We start from the raw sequence: 10,000 nt of genomic DNA, 5'->3' as shown, positions 1-10,000 counted from the left end.
CCCAAATATGTTGGGCCTTGTACCTACTGTAGAAAAGATTATTATTGTTATTATTATTACTACTACTACTACTACTACTACTATTGAAAGGCCGTAGTTAGGCAAACTCTGTCGCACATCAGACAAGAATCTCTTGTTCTGGCTTTTTACATTCTGAGTTCAAATCACATCAAGATCAACTCTTTCTTTCATGCTTTCAGAGTCAATAAAATAGTACCAGTCAAGTACTGGGGTAGATAATCAGCTGCTCTCTCCTCACAAAATATATAGCCTTGTGCATACGATTGTAGTTTTGACACCTGGACTGGGTGATGTGTTGTGTTCTTGAGCAAGACACTTCATTTCACATAGCTTCAGTCCACTTAGCTGGTAAAAACGAGTAATGCTGCAAGTGACTGGCGTCCTGTCCAGGGGATCAATTTATAAACCACAGAATCCTGAAAAACTGGCCTTATAAATCGACCCCAGTACTTTTTTAAATTGAAAAACACCAACACCAGTGGTGGGGGACAAACTCAGACACAAAGACACACACACATTCTTTTATTTGTTTCAGTTATTTGACTGCAGCCATGCTGGAGCATTGCCTTTAGTCAAAGAAATTGACCCCAGGACTTATTCTTTGTAAGCTTAGTACTTATTCTATCAGTTTTTTTTTGCCAAACCGCTAGGTTACAGGGATGTAAACACACCAACATCAGTTGTCAAGCAAATGATGAGGGGACAAACACAGACACACAAATACATACATACATACTTATATATATATATATGATGAGTTTCTTTCAGTTTCCATCTACCAAATCCACTAACAAGGCTTTGGTCAGCCCTAGGCTACAGTAGAAGACACTTGCCCAATGTGCCATGCTGTGGGACTGAACCCGGAACCATGTGGGTGGGAAGCAAGCTTTTTACCACACAGCCACTCCTGTGCCTATATGTTTGCTTTGTAACTAAAACACAATATATTATGGTATATTATCTTGGAACTAGATGCTATTTCATGTCTTTGACCGTTTCTCTAGTGGTTGAAGGAAGCATGATAGTGGAACAGGGATTAGCAAGGTCATTCTGGTAGTTTGGATATGAAACCTTTCTTGGAATTTGATGTAACATTTCTACTGAGGAAGCAACATAATGACATGCACATACACACACACACCACATACTAATCCTTCGCCCTCGTTGCCATAAATAATGACAACAACAGAAAATAGGTGCCACAAGTCAAATTTTGACATCTGGTGGCATTGCAGAGCATCCTGAAATCTTAATTGACAAATTACAGGCTGCTGTTGCCTTCCTCTGGAGCTTAATCAATACTACAGGGGTAATTAAACTCCATCTTGTTCAACGGACTTCCGCACAGTTTCCGTCCAAAATTCCACTCACAAAACATTAGTCAACCTGAGGCTATAAAAAAAGACTCTTGTCCAATGTTCCGCATGACTGGATTGAACCCAGGATTACATACTTGCAATGCAAACTTATTAACCACACACATGCACGCGCATACACGCACGCTCATCACACATAGCCATGCTTACGGCTATAAGTAATGACTAATACAAGAACTAAACATGCAGTGATTACAGAAAATGTTGGTAAGGAAGGGATCGGGAGATGATGGAGAGGCCAGTAGAAAAAAATATATGAAAAGATGTACAAGTAAATCAAATTGAAGAAGTAAATGATTGTGATCATGATGAAGATGACGACAACGAAGACAGAGAAGAAGAAGAAGAAGAAGAAGAAGAGAGAAGAAAAATGAAGAAGAGGAAAAGGTAGAAAAGTGCCAATGATAATAAGGCAAAAAGAGAAGGAACTAGAAGACTTCACGAAGGGAAAAGGTGAAATAAATAAAGAAAATGAAGGTAGAACAGAATAATAAATACAGTGAAAGAAGACGAAGAATTAAATAGAAGACGAAGATGAAATTGAAGATGTACTAAATAAATAAATAAATAAAAGTTAACAACCCTTCCCCCGCCTTCTACTGATTCTTTCCTGGTGATATAGGGGGAACAAGTTGGTACGGAGGTAGTTGGGATTTTCGCTTGGGTATCTTATCTTAAATCAGTTTACACAGCTTTCTGTTTACTAATTGTTGTGGCTAATAACAATAAAAAAGAAATGGGAAAAAATATAACATTGCCAAAAATGAGCAGACAAGCCAATAGGAATCAATCAGCAATACGGTACCAACAGTAAATAAGCATGTTAATGTCTTCTTTTAATCCCTTTAAATCTAATAATATGAATAGACAGCAGCAACAACAACAACAACAACAACAACAACAACAACCACGATAATAACAATAATGTAAACAACAACAATAAAAGTAACGCGATGAGATAATAAGGCGATGTATATAGCTATTTATTTAATTATTTAGTTTCGTATTTTGAGTTTAGAAATGTTTTCTATTTTCGTCTGTTTTACACGTTTTTAATTTAGTTGGGTTTTTTTTTCTGTATATGAGTGTTGTTTTTGTTGTTGTTTGTTTTTGTTTTTCTTTGTCATTGCTTCAAGGAAGCTGGATGCTAAGATGATGTTTAATATGTCTCAATGAAGCAGATTAGCATGCCTCAAGCGAGAAAGAGTAAAAAAAAAAATGGCAAAGTGCACTGTTGGGGGAGGTTGTTATTGATGGTAGTGGTAGAAGTGAGTGTGTTGAAGATAGGGAGCCGTGGTGTTAATAATAGTGGTGGTGGTGGTGGTGGTGGTGTTTGTGAATCCAATTTATTAGGTAGGACTGTAAATAATAATACTCTTCCATCCATCCTAACCTCTGCCTTCATCCTCTCTCTTCTTTTCCTTAACCATCATCATCAGCAACATTACATTAGTGATTTTCTTTAATATCGCCTGCATCTTTTCGTTCTCCTTTCCTAATTCCTTACAATCTTGACCATCATCATCATCATCACCATCATCCATTTCACTAAACCATACAGAAAGTTCTAAAACTTTTAAAACTATTTGTTATCGGTTTTCATGGCTTTGTTTTGGCTTTTTTCAATGGGTCTGTAGTCTTTGTACTAGCTTTTCTCTTTAAAACGTGTACCTGAACTGTGTGTGTGCATGAATGTGTGTATACATGTGTGTACGTATCTATATTTTATGTCAACCATTTTCTGAACAATATATATCATTGACTTAAGAATTTCCAAAGACCCCCATTACTGGTTTACTACTTTTCAGTTGGTGAGAGAGACAAATGATGTCTGTACCATTCATTTAAAATTCAATAACACAATGCATTTTTGTTTGACGTACTGGGTTATAGGCAATTCTCTCATTAATGTGTATAGCCATTGTACACATACATCTATGTTAAGAAGGGCATCTTACTGTTGAAACTATGCCAGAAACATTACATATGAGTAACACATCACTCTTGACACAGGTGGGAGGTCAGTAACTGTAGAAGAAGGCACTTGCCCAAGGTGTCAAGCAGTGAAATTTTTGAGAATATATCGGTGCCTAGTATTTCCTACTTGAATCCATTTTTAAATATCATGGCATCACCATCACCATTATCTGTATAATCAATCGTCATAATCATCATTACACTCTTGTTACCACCATCATCTTCATCATTAACATCGTCATCATCATTGTTACTGATATCAGCATCATCATCATCCTTGCACATCATCGTTATCATCATCATCCTTATACATCATCATCTTCATCATCATCAACAACATCATCCTCAACAAGTAACAACAAAATATGAATATATATATATAACAAATCGAGACAAACTCAAATGAAATCCGGATGGAGTACACCAAAAGAAAAAAAAAAAGAGGAAAAAAGAAAGAAAGAGAAAATGAGGGTAACAGGGTACCAGGGTACCAGACTCTTATCTGGTTTTTCGCATACTCTTACATCTGTACAAGCATTTTTTGGGGTAATACAAGAAGTTATAATTTCTGAAGTATTTAAATTTAAATAAACATGCATTCACTTTTTAGTGAGGGTGGTATGTATTAGAAGGGCTTGTGGAATGATAAGAAAAGTTGCAACAGGATTGCAGAGGGAGTATAGTAGGAAGGTGGAAGAAGCTGTAAAATAGGGTGATGTGATGGCGAGGAGTGATATGTGGCTTGGTATGTTGTAAGTGGTGGTGGAGCAGTAATATGGAGTGATGTAGGGTGTAGTAGAAGCGTGGGGGTGATTTTTATTTATATTGGTTTTGTTTTGGGTTATTCTTCTATTTTCTTTATTTGTTGGTGTTGTTGTTGTTTAGCCCTCGGTAGGACTCGTAAAATAATCTATGATCAAAGATATGACAATCTTGAGATGACCATCACAATTATTATTTTTTTAGACATAAGCTCTGGAGTGGCTGTGTGGTAAAGAAGATTTCTTCCCAACTACATGGTTCTGGGTTCAGTTCCACTGCGTGGCACCTTCGGGCCAACTAAAGCCTTTGAGTGGATTTCGTGAACAGAAACTGAAAGAAGCCTGTCATATATATATATGTATTCTTTCTGCTACTTGGATTTGAAATGTTGCCACAATTATAATATGTCTATTCTACTGTAATTTTCTGCATTTTCGTGCAGCTGAAGATTGCTCTTCATATTGCATTTAATGTAATGCTCGCATTACTTAAATAAATGGAGTAGCATGAAACGTGCGTACTGCAATCATCTTTGAAATCCGTGTTGCTTATTTTGAATTTTTGACCACCTATCCTTTTGGAATGGTTTTTGTATAATACCATACCATACGATATTCTGGTACCTATGCATAAGTACCATATTCAATCTTGAATCTATATATATATATATATGTGTGTGTGTGTGTGTGTGAATGAGTCTGTGTTTGTCCCCACCACTGCTTGACAACCAGTATTGGCTTGTTTACATCCCTGTAATCTAGCGGTTTGTCAAAAAGAGACTGATAAAATAAGTACCAAGCTTTAAAAAATATTAATACTATATATATATATATATATATATATATACGATGGGCTTCTATCAGTTTCTGTCTACTAAATCCACTCACAAGGCTTTGGTCGGCCCGAGGCTATAGTAGAAGACACTTGCCCAAGGTGCCACGCAGTGGGACTGAACCCAGAACCATGTGGTTCGTAAGCAAGCTACTTACCACACAGCCACTCAAATGATTTTAAAACATCACTATTTGGTTTAACTTCATTATTACAATGGACATACATATCTTTCTCATCTTTTCATTTAATGTCTGTTGCACATTTTGGGAAGGGGGTTGGATGGTTTGACTACAGCTGGGGAGCTGCACCCGACGCTAGTCTGGTTTGGCATGGTTTCTATGGCTGGGTACCCTTCCTAATGCCAACCACTTTGCAGACTGTGCTGGACGCTTTTACATGGCACTGCATGGGCACTTTTATGTGACACTGCACGTGCACTTTTACATGATGCCACACAGGTGCATATATGTGTGTGTGTCTATATATATATGTATGCATGTATGTATTTATTTCTTTTATTTTCTTTTACTTGTTTCAGTCACTTGATTGTGGCCATGCTAGAGCAACGCATTTTGTCGAACAAATTGCCCCCCGCCCCCAAGACATATTCTTTGTAAGCCTAGTACTAATTTTAACGGTCCCTTTTGCTGAACCGCTAAGTTATGGGGATGCAAACACACCAACACTGATTACCAAGCAGTGGTGAGGGGACAGACACAGACACACAAATACATACATAGATATATATATATATGTGGCAGGCTTCTTTCAGTTTCCATCTACCAAATCCACTCACAAGGCTTTAGTCAGCTCGCGGCTATAATAGAAGACACTTGCCCAAGGTGCCACACAGTTGGACTGAACCCAGAATCATGTGATTGGGAAGTAAACTTCTTACCACACAGCCACTCCTGTATGTACAGAATCAATAAATAAGTCTTTATTTAGATGATACTATCCCCAAAAAAGGTGGGATATTGTTGTAAGGTGAATGTTAGGAGGGGTTAGATCAAAGTTGGTAGTGTTGACAGAAGAACCAACTGAAAAAATAGTGAGGTGGAGGTGGTGGTGGTGGAGTGAGGGTGGGGGGGAATTTGGAGGAATTTGACTCTTTGAAATGTCACCTCAGCAATGTTAGTTAGCATGGTAAAATAGATGAGTGTTTGGACAGGGCGCTTGAAAAAGGAAAGGAGAAAAATAAGGTAGTTTGACAGATCAGCATTTTAACGTAACCTGTGACTTATTTTCAGTGGCTTACTCTTCAATTACTAACTCACACACACACACACACACACACACACATGCAAAACATATACACACACACACACACACGCAAAACATATACACACAACACACACACACACACATGCAACACACATAAACATACACACACACACAAAACATATACACACAACACACACACACAAAGCACATGCACACAACACACACACGCATGCAACACACATAAGCACACAAAAAAACATACACACACACAACACACAAACATACACACACACAGCACACACACAAACATACACACACACAACACACATACATACACACACACAATCACATATATAACACACACACACAATCACACACACACACACACACACAACACACACATTACCTCTTTCTCTCTCTTACTCCATCTCAGTCCTTCTCTCTGTCACACACTCTCTTTTTTGGCGGCGAGCTGGCAGAACCGTTAGCACACCGGGCGAAATGCTTAGCGGTATTTCGTCTGCCTGCTACGTTCTGAGTTCAAATTCCGCCGAGGTCGACTTTGCCTTTCATCCTTTCGGGGTCGATTAAATAAGTACCAGTTACGCACTGGAGTTGATATAATCGATTTAATCCGTTTGTCTGTCCTTGTTTGTCCCCTCTGTGTGTAGCCCCTTGTGGGTAGTAAAGAAATAACACACTCTCTTTTTTCTCTCTTACATTCCCTCTCCCCCCTCGGATCTTTTTTAAAACGGGGGCCACATTTTTCATTAATGTTTTACGTAGTGTTTTTGGTACCGAAAGACTTTCAAACTTCGTATACTTATCTATTTTGTGTTATAGAACAGAAAAATATTTTTGTATTCGAATTTATTTCATGTAAAAAAATTGTCTTATTTCGATAATTTCAACCAAACCCTAACCCTAACCCTAACCCTAACCCTAGGGTTAGGGTTAGAGTTAGGGTTAGGGTTAGGGTTAATTGTTTCAGAATCGTTTGTTTATGTAGTCGGCGCTTAATGTATATCGGCTGAATGGACGTCAGTGATTGGTTGAAATTACAGAAATACGACAACTTTAACATGGAATAATTTATGGATTTCTTTTTTTTTTAAGAAGACTAAGAGAGAAAGATGTTTTATATGACACATTCTACCAGTGTTCCAAGTTTCAAAGTGTTTCGTTAATGAAAAATGTGGCCCCCCGTTTTAAAAAAGATCCCCCCCTCTCTCACACACACACACACACACACTCACACACGCACATACATGCAATCACAGGCATGTCCATTTTGTGTACATCTGTAAATATCACCTCCTGTATAGTCTTACACACACACACTCGAACACTTTTATACACACACATATACAATCGTAACACATACGTGTACTTACATATATTAAAATAAAATATTAATAGATAACTATTCAATCATGTGTGTGCGTGTGTGTGTATGTGTGTGTGTGTTTCGTGTGTCGTGTGTGTGTCATGTGTATGTGTCTGTGTGTGTGTCTGTGTGTGTGTATGTGATAAACACATACACACACACACATATATTTAAACCTTTAGCATTTAATCTGGCTATATTCAGCCCAAATAATAATCTCACACCTAGCCTACAATGTCATTCTAAAAATACACAAAAACACCATAGAAATCTTGGAGCTAGAAGATAATGTGTGATTAATTCAAAACAATGTGAATAAATAAGCAATGGCTCAGTGGTTAGAGCGTCGGGCTCACAATCATGAGGTACTGAGTTTGATTCCCAGACCAGGCAGTGTGCTGTGTTCTTGAGCAAGACACTTTATTTCACATTGTTCCAGTTCACTCATCTGTAGAAATGGGTTGTGACGTCACTGGTGCCAAGCTGTATTAGCCTTTGTTTTTCGCTTGGGTAACACCAGTGGTGTGAAGAGGGGAGGCTGGTATGCATGAGTGACTGCTGGCCTTCCATGAACAACAATGCCTGGACTTGTGCCTTGGAGAAGAACTTTCTAAGTGCAATCCTTTGGTTATTCATGACCAAAGGGGATCTTTTCTTTACATTTGACAAAGTAATTTGAATGCTAAAGGGTTAAACTTGTACAATTATATATTTGTATCCACATGAAAGTGTCCACATGAAAGTGTAGTCCACTTCTCTTAATTTTATGTGACATAGTAAAAAGACCTCACCTCCACCCCTTCCACACCACCACCACAGCCATTTCTAAAATACAGGGCAAACACACTGAATTGTTCCCAGCCTTCCACCTTCACGACTTCAGCTGGCACTGGACACAGTGAAGTGAGGTGAAATGGAATGGAGGAATCAAAGAATTCAACACATTCAAACAATGAAAGTCAGAGAGGAAACCAATTCCAAGTTCTGAGAAAGCTAGAATGCTTTTAAAGCAAACCTGATATGGTATTTATACAATCGTCGTAATAGTTCTAATAGCATTGGATGACGACTTCTAACAGGTTACACAAAATCTTGGTAAAGACTGAAGTCTAGGAATGTATGTCAAATAGCTGTAAGGATGGAATCTTGTCATAATTACTGTTCTGTTACCCAAATACACCTCCCTTCAACTACACAAACACACACACTCTCACACACACACACACACACATACATATACAAACACATGCTCATACACATAAATGCAGTCAAACGTGTTTTTTCCTTCTTCTTGTACCATGTCTGTTTTACAGGCATTGTCAATCATTAACATTCACGTCAAAGTCTGAAGAATCAAGAATTTTCTTGAAAACAATACGGTAATGAATTACCATTACCTTTCGCTGATTTATTTACAGTTTATTCTGCTTATCTTCTGCTTTTCTCTGAGCTTACCCTTGAGGTACAGAGCTTATTTAAAATCCTTGGGCAGGGTTCAAATGACATCAAGGCATTTTCATACACTGGTAAGTTTGCATGACACATATCTAGGATCCAGCTATCCCTAAAGTCCTGTATGATTTATATACATGACTATCATCTGCTATGTGACACATATCTAAGGTTCCTAACAGATAATACTGCCCCAAGCTAGGGAGGAGTGGTGACTAAAGAGTAATTTCATGCTTGCCAAAACTTGGAGTGGTTGGCTGTAGAAACTCTGCCAGATCAGATTGGAGCCTGGTGCAGCCATCTGGTTTGCCAGTCCTCAGTCAAATCGTCCAACCTATGCTAGCATGGAAAGTAGACATTAAACGATGATGATGATGTGTGTGAGTGTCTTTGAGAGTATGTGTGTGCCTGTGTGTAAAAGAAACCTCCCTACTGGATGCAGCAAGCTGACAGAATCATTACTGTGCCGGAAGAAACGCTACTGAGCATTTCTTCCAACCTTACATTCTGAGTTCAACTGCTTCCAGGGTCAACTTTGCCTTTTGGGATTGACAAAATAAGTACCAGCTAAACACTGGGGTTAATGTAATTGATTTACCCCTTCCCCTCCAAATGCCTGGCCTTGTTCCAAAACTTGAAACCAATATCTTGCCCAGAACAGATATGTTTTTTTCCAGGCTTTAATAGTTAGTCTAAAGTCAACTTTAGAAAATTACTGATACACCATAACCTAGAAAGGGAAATTCTATGCATTTTTTGTATGATCTGTTGTTAGAAATAGCAGTCAAATCACCCTCGAATCACAAACTATTGGTCTTTAAAAAAATTGAAGGACGCAGTAGAAAATGTACTTCTAGTAGCAAAAAGACAGGATGGTGGTGGCATTGGTAGTGATGGTAACGATGGTGGTGGTGGTGGTGGTCATGATGACAATAATGATGATGATGATGACGACAACAAAGGTGAT

The 10,000-nt window shown here is 38.2% G+C and overlaps 1 protein-coding gene across 1 annotated transcript in view; it reads left to right on the top strand.

Moving 5' to 3' along the window:
* Nucleotides 1-10,000, top strand: part of LOC106874359 (extracellular matrix protein 3) — a 552,330-nt gene that overhangs the window by 453,154 nt on the left and 89,176 nt on the right. The gene's annotated exons all lie outside the window — the stretch shown is intronic.

The sequence above is a fragment of the Octopus bimaculoides genome, chromosome 2 (assembly GCF_046866305.1).
Source record: "Octopus bimaculoides isolate indiv1 chromosome 2, ASM4686630v1, whole genome shotgun sequence".
Taxonomy (NCBI): domain Eukaryota; kingdom Metazoa; phylum Mollusca; class Cephalopoda; order Octopoda; family Octopodidae; genus Octopus; species Octopus bimaculoides.
The sequence above is the reverse complement of the archived record's forward strand: the minus strand, read 5'-3'. Positions and strand labels throughout refer to the sequence as shown.